Source organism: Balaenoptera ricei, chromosome 3, assembly GCF_028023285.1.
Source record: "Balaenoptera ricei isolate mBalRic1 chromosome 3, mBalRic1.hap2, whole genome shotgun sequence".
Lineage (NCBI taxonomy): Eukaryota > Metazoa > Chordata > Mammalia > Artiodactyla > Balaenopteridae > Balaenoptera > Balaenoptera ricei.
In genome coordinates, this window is record NC_082641.1 from 34,702,438 (window position 1) to 34,719,147 (window position 16,710).

Here is a 16,710-nt window from a genome sequence, read left to right on the forward strand (position 1 = left end):
ATAAAAAAATATATTTTTATATATAACAATATTGCATATGATTTTAAGGCCAACATGAATCAAAATCTGCTACTGCCTACTGTGACTTAACAACATGTGGGCTATACCAGGATAATTGTTTTTCCCAATTTACAAAACATTAGTGCAGTAGAAAAGACAATACTAAGGAAAAGAAGAGAAAATAAGCTTAAAGACAGCAACACTGTACAATTTAAACTATAAACATTTGCTTTATAAAGATAAACTATACAACATAAGAAGCCATACTTTTAAAAGCATGTGTGTGTGTCTACGTGTTTGTGTCTGTGTCTGTGTGTGTATGTATATACCTTACTTGCATTAAAAATTGGCAAAATATCTCATTCACAAGTTACAGTATTTAGACAGATTTGTTGCTCTGAAGTTGGAACTTAAATATTTCCCTTACTTGTCAAGAAATGTCACTTAGAAGATTTATTAAATGAGTACCATATGCACATCTAAATTTAGACAGTTTTATTTAAGTGACTGAAATAGAAATTCTCACAAGGGCCATTTTACCTCAATTTGTGCTGACTGCATTGTTGTTAGATATAACTTTCTCCACTGCAGGAGGATCATCAGGCTTCTCTGAGTATTTTGCTAATGTCTGGGAATACCTCTCCTTCCTTTGGCATATGGTGGAGTAGCATGTATGTATGAGAGGACCTTAAAATTGGAAAGGATGTTAGGTGGTCGTACAGGCTTACCTATGTCTACTGCAGAACTCCTACTCTTCTCCGCACTCTTTCAGTTCTTAGCGGGTGGCAACTTGGCCTCTGCTGGAAAATGACCAGGAACAGGAACTTTACCGCTTCCACACAGCTAGACTATACCATTTTGACACAACTCTAAATTATTAGAAAGCCCAGCTGACGAGTCAATTTCTTTGGTTTTGGAAAGCCTATGTTTGCTGCAGATCTGTCCTTTGTAGTAGGAAAATTCTGTTCTTGCTTCCACATGATAGTACTTCAAATATTTGGAAAGGTTTCCAGAACCATTCTACACCTCACAGATTTTCTGTTTTCTAGGAAATTCTCTAAATGATCTCTTAAATAGTTCTTCCAATAACATGGTTTCCACGTCTCTTACCATCCTTCTCATTTTCTTCTGAATACTTTCTAGTGTTTAAAAGCCCCTCTTTACTGTCTGTAACTGATAACAATATTTCATATTGATGTGGACATTGAATTTCTCTTACTTCAGCATAAGATTTAAGGATTTTTTGTTTGGTTTTGTTTTTTGGTAGTTGTTAGCAGCTCTATTACATTGGGTTTCTATGCTGTAATTAACTCACAGAAGCTTTTTCACTTGAACTGTCAGCATACCAGATCTTCCCCAACTTACATTTGTGCAAAGGAATTTTAAAAGCCAATCCCCAAATGTATTACTTTGTTAAATATAGTCTTATTTATTTTGGTTTATCATTATAATTTACTTTGATCATTTTGTCTCCTAACTTACTGAATATACCTCCTAGTTTTTAGAAAAAAATTAAATTAAATATATCTACCTTAAATGAGGGCAAGGAATTCTACTTGCTTATTCATTTCTCTGTTTCTAGTTCCTAGAATAGTGCTAGGCATATAATAAGTGCTCAATAAATATTTGTTGAATGAATAAATTAAAAATAAACATTTAAAAATATTTTAGAGCCTATAAATTGGGTATCATCTCCCCCACAAGAATATTTAGGAATTGATAACACTGGCCAGCCAGTAGGGAGAGAATATTAAGGGACCAGAGACATGTTTATTGAGATGAAGGATAAATATTTTTAAAGAACTAAGAAAATAAGCTTACACTTACTCAGGTAGGTGAGCCAACTTCTGGATCATGGGATTTCAGGTGGCATACAAATATAGAACAAATCATAGCTACACATGACACAAGGAGAGACATACTTGTCAGCAGGAAGGAGAATTGAGTTTGTGAGGACCAGAGACTGTCCCAAAGAGGAGCACAGCAGGAGCCTGGAGGCCTCAACAACCCCAACCGAATGGACAAAACTCAGCTACTAGAAGGAACAGAGCAGAATAATAATTAATGGAAAACAGGATCATATAGGTTTAAAGTTGGACTGCATGGGGAAGGGAGTGGGGCTAGCACTGCATTTTGAGGACAGCTACCCTGGTGCCCAAGATTTACTCCTAGTTCTTGAGATCTGGGTCTAATTGGAAGAAGACCTTGAGGGATAAGAGTGTCAGTGTTATGGACTGAATATTGTGTTCCTTCAAAATTCATATGTTGAGGGTGGACCTAGAGATTTATCTTACTAAGTGAAGTAAGTCAGAAAGAGAAAGAAAAATACTGTATGATATCACTTATGTGTGGAATCTAGAATATGACACAAATGAACTTATTTACAAAGCAGAAATAGAGAACAGACTTGTGGTTGCCAAGGGGGAGGGGGATGGGAGGAAGATGGATTGAGAGTTTGGGATTAAGATGCAAACTATTATATATAGAATGGATAAACAACAAGGTCTTACTGTATAGCACAGGGAACTATATTCAATATCCTGTGGTAAACCATAATGGAAAAGAATATGAAAAAGAATATCTGGGCTTCCCTGGTGGCGCAGTGGTTGGGAGTCTGCCTGCCAATGCAGAGGTCACAGGTTCGAGCCCTGGTCTGGGAGGATCCCGCATGCCGCGGAGCAACTAGGCCCGTGAGCCACAATTACTGAGCCTGCGCGTCTGGAGCCTGTGGTCCGCAACAAGAGAGGCCGCGATAGTGAGAGGCCCGCGCACTGTGATGAAGAGCGGCCCCCACTTGCCAGAACTCTAGAAAGCCCTCGCACAGAAACGAAGACCCAACACAGCCATAAATAAATAAGTAAAAGGTTAAAAAAAAAAAAAAAAAAGAATATCTATATCTATCTATATATCTATCTATCTGAATCACTTTGCTGTACAGCAGAAATTAACACAACATTGTAAATCAACTATACTTCAGTAAAATAAATTTAAAACATTCATATGTTGAAATTCTAAGCCTCAGTGTGGTAGTATTAGGTGGTGGAGCCTTTGGGAGGCAATTAGGTCATGAGGGTGGAGCCCTCATGAATGGTATAAGGGCCCTTATAAAGGAGACCCCAGAGAAGTCTCTTTCTGCCATGTGAGGTTACAACAAGAAGCTGGTGTATATTCTGCTCTCAAGATTGGCTTGGGAAAGGGGTCTGGTTCTGGACTGCCTATAGGGAGAATTTGGAGAGTCACTTTCTAGAAATGGGACAGATGGAGAAAGGAAAATCATGCAGGAATTGAAATGTGAGGCTGGACCCTAGATTATTCTATCTTTATTGACATTGATGAACCATCTATTTGAGGATTGATTCTCAATAATTCTACGAATTTTTCTCCCTGTATGTATCCATCACATAGTTTTCTCTCTTGACTCTATGGTTGTGAGAGTTTTTGTTAATTGCTCAGTTGAAATAAAACTATGCTCTTTAAGGCACTCCTAATGCTTTTGTTTTGTTTTATAAAGATTGTACATTTATTTATGACTGTCCATATCTACCAAAGTGATTCTCTATGAGCCTAGTTCTCACTTTCACTTTTTCTTTTCCCCTTTATGCTCATTCTTCCTTCTGCACCCCTAATCAAAACATCAGACAGTAAAATTTCACAGAGAGTACAAGGGGAGGAAAGTAGGTTTATTGAGCACATACTAGATGCTAGATACAATATCTTGGTGCATTTAATTATTTTAATGTCTAATCCTCCAACAAAACTATAAAGTGGGCATTACTATTCTTATTTCACAAATGAAGAAACCAAGGCTGACAGAGGATATAATGAAAGGGGCTTGGAAAGAAAGATGATTAAATTTCAAAGGCAAACTTGGTCTTTATGATCTAGAATTGAGTCAAGTGGTTAAGTAGAGGAAGTTTCTCTATAGTACTGCCTCCACATTTTCCTTTTGGGACCGATTCTAATGTCTATCCTCCTTGTGTCCTATCCAAGCACATAAGTAGTTCAAGCTTGGATTCAGTCCAAATTTACTTATGTCATATCCCATTCTCTAAGGTATATCATCCACTTGACAAGATCAGAATGGAATAATCCAATAAATTTCTCTCTGCATCTGCCCTCGAGGTTCAGCTGTTACTGATACGGGGTAGATCTGTGTATTTTCAGGGGGACTTCTTGAGACCCCTGAAAATGACAAGTGTGCAAATTTCAGGTATCATGATAAGCTGGATTATTCTGAGATTTGAGGCAGGAGTGAAGTCATGAAGACAGCAAGATTTTCAGAGTCTTTAAAACATCCCACACCCAGTGTGTTCAGGGGATACCTTGATTCTCATGTCTTTGGCTTATATAGTGTACATTGTCATCTTTACAATGCTTACACATACTTCATCTCATCAAAGCCCCACAAGGTAAAGAAGGGCATCTATTTTTAACTACATTTTACTGTTGAGGAGACCAAGGCTTCCACTGACATGGCAACTTGCTCACATCTCCTGACTTCAGGAATACTCCCCTTCCCTAATTTCTTTAGTGAAACCAGCAGGTGCTCAACGTGAGTTGGAAAATGGATTGATTGAGTGTTTAAAAATTTTGTTGACTGGGCGCCTTCAAGATGGCAGAGGAGTAAGACGTGGAGATCACCTTCCTACACACAAATACATCAAAACTACATCTACATGTGGAACAACTCCTACAGAACACCTCTTGAATGTTGGCAGAAGACCTCAGACTTCCCAAAAGGCAAGAAACTCCCCAAGTACCTGGGTAGGGTAAAAGAAAGAAGGAAAAACAGAGACAAAACAATATGGATGGGACCTGCACCTCTGGGAGGGAGCTGTGAAGGAGGAAGAGTTTCCACAAACTAGGAAGCCCCTTCACTGGCAGAGATGGCAGGTGGGTGGGGGTGAAGCTTCAGAGCCACGGAGGAGAGCGCAGCAACAGGGGTGCGCAGGGCAAAGGGGAGAGATTCCCTCACAGAGGATGGGTGCCAACCAGCACTCACCAGCCTGAGAGGCTTGTATGCTCATCCGCTGGTGCAGGTGGGGGCTGGGAGCTGAGGCTCCAGTTTTGGAGGTCAGGTCCCAGGGAGAGGACTGGTGTTGGCTGTGTGAGCACAGCTTGAAGGGGGATAGTGCACCACAGCTAGCCGGGAGGGAGTTTGGGAAAAATGTCTGGAACTGCCTAAGAGGCAAGAGACCATTGTTTTGGGGTGCGCGAGGGGAGAGGATTCAGAGCACCGTCTAAACGAGCTCCAGAGGTGGGCACAAGCTGCGGCTATCAGTGCACACCCCAGAGACCGCATGAGATGCTAAGGCTGCTGCTGCAGCCACCAAGAAGCCTGTGTGCAAGCACAGGTCACTATCCACACCTCCCCTCCCGAGAACCTGTGCAGCCTGCCACTGCCAAGGTCCCGGGATCCAGGGACAACTTCCCTGGGAGAACACACGGCGTGCCTCAGGCTGTTGCAACGTCATGCTGGCCTCTGCTGCCGGATCGCCCCGCATTTCATACCCCTCCCTTCCCCCGGCCTGAGTGAGCCAGAATCCCCTAATCAGCTGCTACTTTAACCCTGTCCCGTCTAAACAAAGAACAGACACCCTCAGGCGAGCTACACGCAGAGGCAGGGCCAAATCCAAAGCTGAACCCCAGGAGCTGTGCGAACAAAGAAGAGAAAGGGAAATTTCTCCCAGCAGTCTCAGGAGCAGCAGATTAAATCTCCACAATTAACTTGATGTACCCTGCATCTCTGGAATACCTGACTAGACAACAAATCATCCCAAAACTGAGGCGGCGGACTTTGGGAGCAACTGTAGAATTGGGGTTTGCTTTCTGCATCTAATTTGTTTCTGGTTTTATGTTTATCTTAGTTTAGTATTTAGAGCTTATTATCATTGGTAGATTTGTTTATTGATTTGGATGCTCTCTTCCTTTATATATATATATATAAGCTCTCCCAGAGATTTCATCCCAATGCTAAGATCCAGCTACACTCAATGACCAGCAAGCTACAGTGCTGGACACCCCATGCCAAACAACTAGCAAGACAGGAATACAATCCCACCCATTAGCAGATAGGCTGCCTAAAATCATAATAATTTCACAGACACCCCAAAACACATCATCAGACATAGTCCTGTGCACGAGAAAGACAAGATCCAGCCTCATCCACCAGAAAACAGGCACCAGTCCCCTCCACCAGGAAGCCTACACAACCCACTGAACCAACCTTACCCATAGGAGCAGACACCAAAAACAACGGGAACTATGAACCTACAGCCTGTGAAAAGGAGACCCCAAACACAGTAAGTTAAGCAAAATGAGAAGACAGAGAAATATGCAGCAGATGAAGGAGCAAGGTAAAAATCCACCAGACCAAACAAATGAAGAGGAAATGGGCAGTCTACCTGAAAAAGAATTAAGAGTAATGATAGTAAAGATGATCCAAAATCTTGGATATAGAATAGAGAAAATACAAGAAACATATAACAAAGACCTAGAAGAACTAAAGAGAAAACAAACAATGATGAGCAACACAATAAATGAAATTAAAAATTCTCTAGAAGGAATCAATAGCAGAATAACAGAGACAGAAGAATGGAAAAATGACCTGGAAGATAAAATAGTGGAAATAACTACCACAGAGCAGAATAAAGAAAAGAATGAATAGAACTGAGGAGAATCTCAGAGACCTCTGGGACAACATTAAATGCAACAACATTTGCACTATAGGGGTCCCAAAAGAAGAAGAGGAAAAAAAGCAGACTGAGAAAATATTTGAAGAGATTATAGTTGAAAACTTCCCTAATATGGATAAGGAAATAGTCAATCAAGTCCAGGAAACACAGAGAGTCCCATACAGCAAAATCCAAGGAGAAACATGCCAAGACACATATTAATCAAAGTATCAAAAATTAAGTACAAAGAAAAAATATTAAAAGCAGCAAGGGAAAAACAACAAATAACATACAAGGGAATCCCTATAAGGTTAACAGCTGATCTTTCAGCAGAAACTCTGCAAGCCAGAAGGGAGTGGCAGGACATATTTAGAGTGATGAAAGGGAAAAACCTACAACCAACATTATTCTACCCAGCAAGGATCTCCTTCAGATTCTACAGAGAAATTAAAACAGACAAGCAAAAGCTAAGAAAATTCAGCACCACCAAACGAGCTTTACAACAAATGCTAAAGAAACTTCTCTAGGCAGGAAACACAAGAGAAGGAAAAGACGTACAATAACAAACACAAAACAATTAAGAAAATGGTCATAGGAACATACATATCGATAATTACCTTAAATGTAAATGGATTAAATGCTCCCACCAAAAGACATAGACTGGCTGAATGGATACGAAAACAAGACCCATATATATGCTGTCTACAAGAGACCCACTTCAGACCTAGAGACACATACAGACTGAAAGTGAGGGGATGGAAAAAGAGATTACATGCAAATGGAAATCAAAAGAAAGGTGGAGTAGCAATTCTCGTATCAGAAAAAATAGACGAAAATAAAGACTATTACAAGAGACAAAGAAGGACACTACATAATGATCAAGGGATCAATCCAAGAAGAAGATATAACAATTGTAAATATTAATGCACCCAACAGAGGAGCACCTCAATACATAAAGCAAATGCTAACAGCCATAAAAGGGGAAATTGACAGTAACACAATAATAGTAGGGGACTTTAACATACCACTTTCACCAATGGAGAAATCATCCAAAATTAAAATAAAAAGGAAACACAAACTTTAAATGATACATTAAACAAGATGGACTTAATTGATATTTATAGGACATTCCATCCAAAAGCAGCAGATTACATTTTCTTCTCAAGGGCTCATGTAACATTTTCCAGGATAGATCATATCTTGGGTCACAAATCAAGCCTTGGTAAATTTAAGAAAATTGAAATCATATCAAGTATCTTTTCCAAGTACAATGCTATGAGGCTAGATATCAATTACAGGAAAAAATCTATAAAAAATACAAACACATGGAGGCGAAACAGTACACTACTAAATAACCAAGAGATCACTGAAGAAATCAAAGAGGAAATCACAAAATACCTAGAAACAAATGACAATGAAAACACGATGACCCAAAACCAATGGGATGCAGCAAAAACAGTTCTAAGAGGGAAGTTTATAGCAATACAATCCTACCTCAAGAAACAAGAAGCATCTCAAATAAACAACGTAACCTTACACCTAAAGCAATTAGAGAAAGAAGAAAAAAACACCTGAGATTTAGCCGAAGGAAAGAAATCATAAAGATCAGATCAGAAATAAATGAAAAAGAAATGCAGGAAACAATAGCAAAGATCAATAAAACTAAAAGCTGGTTCTTTGAGAAAATAAACAAAATTGTGAAACTATTAGCCAGACTCATCAAGGAAAAAGGGAGAGGACTAAAATCAACAGAACTAGAAATGAAAAAGGAGAAGTAACAACAAACACTGCAGAAATAAAACGGATCAAGAGAGATTACTACAAGCAACTCTATGCCAATAAAAAGGACAACCTGGAAGAAATGGACAAATTCTTAGAAAAGTACAACCTTCCGAGACTGAACCAGGAAGAAATAGAAAATATAAACAGACCAATCACAAGCACTGAAATTGAAACTGTGATTAAAAATCTTCCAAAAAACAAAAGCCCGGGACCAGATGGCTTCACAGGTGGATTCTATCAAACATTTAGAGAAGAGCTAACACCTATCCTTCTCAAACTCTTCCAAAATATAGCAGAGGGAGGAACACTCCCAAACCCATTCGACAAGGCCACCATCACCCTGATACCAAAACCAGACAAGATGTCACAAAAAAAGAAAACTACAGGCTAATATCACTGATGAACAGAGATGCAAAAATCCTCAACAAAATACTAGCAAACAGAATCCAACAGCACATTAAAAGGATCATACACCGTGATCAAGTGAGGTTTATCCCAGGAATGCAAGGATTCTTCAATATACACAACTCAATCAATGTGATAAACCATATTAACAATTGAAGGAGAAAAACCATATGATCATCTCAATAGATGCAGAAAAAGCTAACAACAAAATTCAACACTCATTTATGATAAAAACCCTGCAGAAAGTAGGCATAGAGGGAATTTACCTCAACATAATAAAGGCCATATATGACAAATGCACAGGCAACATCATTCTCAATGGTGAAAAACTGAAACCATTTCCACTAAGATCAGGAACAAGACAAGGTTGCCCACTCTCACCGCTATTATTCAACATAGTTTTGGAAGTTTTAGCCACAGCAGTCAGAGAAGAAAAAGAAATAAAAGGAATCCAAATCAGAAAGGAAGAAGTAAAACTGTCATTGTTTGCAGATGACATGATACTATACATAGAGAATCCTAAAGATGCTACCAGAAAACTACTAGAGCTAATCAATGAATTTAATAAAGTTGCAGGATACAAAATTAATACAAAGAAATCTCTTGCATTCCTATACACTAATGATGAAAATTCTGAAAGAGAAATTAAGGAAACACTTCCATTTACCATTGCAACAAAAAGAATAAAATACCTAGGAATAAACCTACCTAAGGAGACAAAACACCTGTATGCAGAAAACTATAAGACACTGATGAAAGAAATGAAAGGTGATACAAACAGATGGAGAGATATACCATGTCCTTGGATTGGAAGAATCAACATTGTGAAAATGACTATACTACTCAAAGCAATCTACAGATTCAATGCAATCCCTATCAAACTACCACTGGCATTTTTTACAGAACTAGAACAAAAAAGTTCACAATTTGTATGGAGACACAAAAGACCCCGAATAGCCAAAGCAATCTTGAGAAAGAAAAACGGAGCTGGAGGAATCAGGCTCCTGGACTTCAGACTATACTACAAAGCTACGGTAATCAAGACAGTATGGTACTGGCACAAAAACAGAAATATAGGTCAATGGAACAGGATAGAAAGCCCAGAGATAAACCCACGCATATATGGTCACCTTATCTTTGTTAAAGGAGGCAAGAACATACAATGGAGAAAAGACAGCCTCTTCAATAAGTGGTGCTGGGAAAACTGGACAGATACATATAAAACAATGAAGTTAGAACACTCTCTCACACCATACACAAAAATAAACTCAAAATGGATTAAAGACCTAAATGTAAGACCAGACACTATAAAACTGTTAGAGGAAAACATTGGCAGAACACTCCATGACATAAATCACAGCAAAATCCTTTTTGACCCACCTCCTAGAGAAAGGGAAATAAAAACACAAATAAACAAATGGGGCCTAATGAAACTTCTAAGCTTTTGCACAGCAAAGGAATTCATAAACAAGACAAAAAGACAACCCTCAGAATGGGAGAAAATATTTGCAGATGAAGCAACAGACAAAGGATTAATCTCCAAAATATGCAAGCAGCTCATGCAGCTCAATATCAAAAAAACAAAAAACCTAATCAAAAAATGGGCAGAAGACCTAAATAGACATGTCTCCAAAGAAAATATACAGATTTTCAACAAACACATGAAAGGATGCTCAACATCACTAATCATTAGAGAAATGCAAATCAAAACTACAATGAGGTTTCACTTCACTCCGGTCAGAATGGCCATCATCAAAAAATCTACAAAACAATAAATGCTGGAGAGGGTGTGGAGAAAAGGGAACCCTCTTGCACTGTTGGTGGGAATGTAAATTGATACAGCCACTATGGAGAACAGTGTGGAGGTTCCTTAAAAAACTAAATGTAGAACTACCATATGACCCAGCAATCCCAGTACTGGGCATATACCCTGAGAAAACCATAATTCAAAAAGAGTCACGTACCACAATATTCATTGCAACTCTATTTACAATAACCAGGACATGGAAGCAACCTAATTGTCCATCGACAGATGAATGGATAAAGAAGATGTGGCACATATATACAATGGAAGAAAGGAAGTTGAGTTCGTTTTGAGGTGGATGGACCTAGAGACTGTCATACAGAGTGAAGTAAGTCAGAAAGAGAAAAACAAATACCGTATGCTAACACATATATAGGGAATCTAAAAAAAAAAAAAAGGTTCTGAAGAACCTAGGGGCAGGACAGGAGTAAGGATGCAAACATAGAGAAAGGACTTGAGGACACGGGGATGGGGAAGGGTAAGCTGGGACGAAGTGAGAGTGACATGGACATATATACCCTGCCAAATGTAAAATAGATAGCTAGTGGGAAGCAGCCGTATAGCACAGGGAGATCAGCTCGGTGCTTTGTGACCACCTAGAGCGGTGGGATAGGGAGGGTGCGAGGGAGACGCAAGAGGGAGGAGATATGGGGATACATGTATATGTATAGCTGATTCACTTTGTTATACAGCAGAAACTAACACACTTTGTAAAGCAATTATACTCCAATAAAGATGTTAAAAAATATAAAAATAAAAATTTTGTTATTTTGCTGAACACTGAGGTGCAGAACAGGATGAAGGCACTTCAAGGGGCTTAAAGGCCGAGCTGAGAGTTAAGTTAATGTCCTCTTGGTAGCATCTGGGTGTCATGGAGGAGGCAGCAGTGTAGAAAGGGAGCAACTAGCCCAGGAGGCAAGGGACTGAGTGAGGTGTTGTGAGAGCAATAGCCATAAGATATTAATAATAAAATAAGAAAAAAATTAGTGTTCAGAATGGAAACCCTAAAAATAGAAGCCGTAGTTCACTAAAATATCTTGGATCATGTATAATCCAGAAGTGTTACTTTATTTTGGACCTTACTCTCCTTCAGGAGAAACCTGCTCTTTTTAATTTACACCCAGCATCTTGGCACAGCAGTGCTAATTTCCCAGCATCCTCCTGTTCAATTTCTGCTGAGCACTGACTGTTGGGGTGCTCTTAATGAGGTCTATTATCATTTTGGCAGCTCAACAAGACTTCCATGAAAGAAGCAGAGAGTATGGCTTGGGACAAACACAGCCCTGAGCTATTTTCTATTCATATGGACTACACAGCTTTCTTGGTAGAGAGCTAGACTGGTGTAAAAATTAATAGCTATATTAATAGAGCATATCTAAAAGTCATAACTGTGGTGCCAGGAAGCTAATAAGCTACATTTCTGAGTGGCATATTCTTCGGAAATCCCTTCGTTTTTCCCTCAAAACAAAAGATACACAAAGAGAGCTAGGGTTGGTGCTTGAGTGTTAAAGGAGAAGCTTTTTGTGTTCTTTAAATTTACGGCCAAATGTTTTAGTGATATTTCAGGTACAATAATGTTGGGTAAAATACAACCTGGAAATCTCATGGGCATGCAACCACAAGCATCTATGTTTCCTGCTCCTGAGTCTGCAGGTCAGCTGGGGTGGTTCTGCTTTATGTTGCAGGTCAGGGGTTTCTTCCATGTGTCTTTCATTTTAAGATCAGGGGCTACAGTGGCATGTTTACAGCTCTGATTAGACATGGAATACAATTGTCACTAATTGGAGCAAGTCACATAGCCAAGCCCTTCCTCAGTGGGGATAGGAATTACACTACGCCACAAGGCAGTGGGTGTGTAATTCAGAACAATAATGAAATCTCTACCACAACATTTAAAGTTAGTGATTTTCACATAAAAGTGGACAAATTTACAGAAAAATCTGGATTCTCAAATCTTAAATTTGATAGATTTTTCTTCTGAGCCTATATTCCCCCATTGGCAAAAATTAGGTGGACCCGAGTATAGCTTCCACCCATCAGAAGAGATGTGCTCTTTCAGTTAGCCAGGAACTCCACCACCCACAATTGCCATTTGTCAACTCTCTTTACTCATCATTACCCTTCTGGTGTTTGGAGGCAATTCAGTTTATGACCTGTTGTATTGCAGATGGGTCAAAATGCACAAAAATACCTCAAAATCCAACTGGAAAGTATCAAAAAACTACTAAAAAAAGTGCAAATAAATTTCCAGAGGAGAACTCTGGGATAGAGATTATTTTTGGCTAGTTGGCAAGTCATTAGGATAGAAAGAGAGAACAATCTATGGAACTCTTTTTTTTTTTTAAACATCTTTATTGGAGTATAATTGCTTTACAATGGTGTGTTAGTTTCTGCTTTATAACAAAGTGAATCAGTTATACATATACATATGTTCCCATATCTCTTCCCTCTTGCATCTCCCTCCCTCCCACCCTCCCCATCCCACCCCTCTAGGTGGTCACAAAGCACCGAGCTGATCTCCCTGTGCTATGCGGCTGCTTCCCACTAGCTATCTATTTTACATTTGGTAGTGTATATATGTCCATGACACTCTCTCACCCTGTCACATCTCCCCCCTCCCCCTCCCCATATCCTCAAGTCCATTCTATAGCAGGTCTGTGTCTTTATTCCCGTCTTGCCACTAGGTTCTTCATGGCCTTTTTTTTTTTTCCCTTAGATTCCATATATATGTGTTAGCATACTGTATTTGCTTTTCTCTTTCTGACTTACTTCACTCTGTATGACAGACTCTAACTCCATCCACCTCATTACAAATATCTCCATTTCATTTCATTTTATGGCTGAGTAATATTCCATTGCGTATATGTGCCACATCTTCTTTATCCATTCATCCGATGATGGACACTTAGGATGCTTCCATGTCCTGGCTATTGTAAATAGAGCTGCAATGAACATTTGGTACAAGACTCTTTGAACTATGGTTTTCTCAGGGTATATGCCCAGTAGTGGGATTGCTGGGTCGTATGGTAGTTCTATTTGTAGTTTTTTAAGGAACCTCCATACTGTTCTCCATAGTGGCTGTATCAATTTACATTCCCACCAACAGCGCAAGAGTGTTCCCTTTCCTCCACACCCTTTCCAGCATTTATTGTTTCTAGATTTTTTGATGATGGCCATTCTGACCGGTGTGAGATGATATCTCATTGTAGTTTTGATTTGCATTTCTCTAATGATTAATGATGTTGAGCATTCTTTCATGTGTCTGTTGGCAATCTGTATATCTTCTCTGGAGAAATGTCTATTTAGGTCTTCTGCCCATTTTTCGATTGGGTTGTTCATTTATTGTTATTGAGCTGCATGAGATGCTTGTAAATCTTGGAGATTAATCCTTTGTCAGTTGCTTCATTTGCAAATATTTTCTCCCATTCTGATGGTTGTCTTTTGGTCTTGTTTATGGTTTCCTTTGCTGTGCAAAAGCTTTTAAGTTTCATTAGGTCCCATTTGTTTATTTGTGTTTTTATTTCCATTTCTCTAGGAGCTGGGTCAAAAAGGATCTTGCTGTGATTTATGTCATAGAGTGTTCTGCCTATGTTTTCCTCTAAGAGTTTGATAGTGTCTGGCCTTACACTCAGGTCTTTAATCCATTTTGAGTTTATTTTTGTGCATGGTGTCAGGGAGTGTTCTAATTTCATACTTTTACATGTATCTGTCCAGGGTGATGGTGGCCTTGTAGAATGAGTTTGGGAGTGTTCCTCCCTCTGCAATATTTTGGAAGAGTTTGAGAAGGATAGGTGTTAGCTCTTCTCTAAATGTTTGATAGCATTCACCTGTGAAGCCATCTGGTCCTGGGCTTTTGTTTGTTGGAAGGTTTTTAATCACAGTTTCAATTTCAGTGCTTGTGATTGGTCTGTTTATATTTTCTATTTCTTCCTGGTTCAGTCTCGGCAGGTTGTGCATTTCTAAGAATCTGTCCATTTCTTCCAGGTTGTCCATTTTATTGGCATAGAGTTGCTTGTAGTAATCTCTCATGATCTTTTGTATTTCTGCAGAGTCAGTGGTTACTTCTCCTTTTTCATTTCTAATTCTATTGATTTGAGTCTTCTCCCTTTTTCTCTTGATGAGTCTGGCTAATGGTTTATCAATTTTGTTTATCTTCTCAAAGAACCAGCTTTTAGTTTCATTGATTTTTGCTATTGTTTCTTTCAGTTCTTTTTCATTTATTTCTGACCTGATCTTTATGATTTCTTTCCTTCTGCTAGCTTTGGGGTTTTCTTGTTCTTCTTGCTCTAATTGTTTCAGGTGCAAGGTTAGGTTGTTTATTCGAGATGTTTCCTGTTTCTTGAGGTAGGCTTGTATTGCTATAAACTTCCCTCTTAGCACTGCTTTTGCTGCGTCCCATAGGTTTTGGGTCGTCGTGTCTCCATTGTCATTTGTTTCTAGGTATTTTTTGATTTCCCCTTTGATTTCTTCAGTGATCACTTCGTTATTAAGTAGTGTATTGTGTAGCCTCCATGTGTTTGTATTTTTTACAGATCTTTTCCTGTAATTGATATCTAGTCTCATAGCGCTGTGGTCGGAATAGATACTTCATACGATTTCAATTTTCTTAAATTTACCAAGGCTTGATTTGTGACCCAAGATATGATCTATCCTGGAGAATGTTCCATGAGCACTTGAGAAAAATGTGTATTCTGTTGTTTTTGGGTGGAATGTCCTATAAATATCAATTAAGTCCATCTTGTTTAATGTATCATTTAAAGCTTGTGTTTCCTTATTTATTTTCATTTTGGATGATCTGTCCATTGGTGAAAGTGGGGTGTTAAAGTCCCCTACTATGATTGTGTTGCTGTCGATTTCCCCTTTTATGGCTGTTAGTATTTGCCTTATGTATTGAGGTGCTCCTATGTTGGGTGCATAAATATTTACAATTGTTATACCTTCTTCTTGGATCGATCCCTTGATCATTATATAGTGTCCTTCTTTGTCTCTTGTAATAGTCTTTATTTTAAAGTCTATTTTGTCTGATATGAGAATTGCTACTCCAGCTTTCTTTTGATTTCCATTTGCATGGAATATCTTTTTCCATCCCCTCACTTTCAGTCTGTATGTGTCTTTAGGTCTGAAGTGGGTCTCTTGTAGACAGCATATATATGGGTCTTGTGTTTGTATCCATTCAGCGAGCCTGTGTCTTTTGGCTGGAGCATTTAATCCATTCACGTTTAAGGTAAATATCGATATGTATGTTCCTATGACCATTTTCTTAATTGTTTTGGGTTTGTGTTTGGACGTCTTTTCCTTCTCTTGTGTTTCTTGCCTAGAGAAGTTCCTTTAGCATTTGTTGTAAAGCTGGTTTGGTGATGCTGAACTCTCTCAGCTTTTGCTTGTCTGTAAAGGTTTTAATTTCTCCATCAAATCTGAATGAGATCTTAGCTGGGTAAATTAATCTTGGTTGTAGGTTTTTCTCCTTCATCACTTTAAGTATATCCTGCCACTCCCTTCTGGCTTGCAGAGTTTCTGCTGAAAGATCAGCTGTTAACCTTATGGGGATTCCCTTATGTGTTATTTGTTGTTTTTCCCTTGCTGCTTTTAATATGTTTTCTTTATATTTAATTTTTGACAGTTTGATTAATATGTGTCTTGGCGTGTTTCTCCTTGGATTTATCCTGTATGGGACTCTCTGTGCTTCCAGGACTTGATTAACTATTTCCTTTCCCATATTAGGGAAGTTTTCAACTATAATCTCTTCAAATATTTTCTCAGTCCCTTTCTTTTTCTCTTCTTCTTCTGGGACCCCTATAATTCGAATGTTGGTGCGTTTAATGTTGTCCCAGAGGTCTCTGAGACTGTCCTCAGTTCTTTTCATTCTTTTTTCTTTATCCTGCTCTGCAGTAGTTATTTCCACCATTTTACCTTCCAGGTCACTTATCCGTTCTTCTGCCTCAGTTATTCTGCTATTGATCCCATCTAGAGTATTTTTAATTTCATTTATTGTGTTTTTCATCATTGCTTGGTTCCTCTTTAGTTCTTCTACGTCCTTGTTAAATG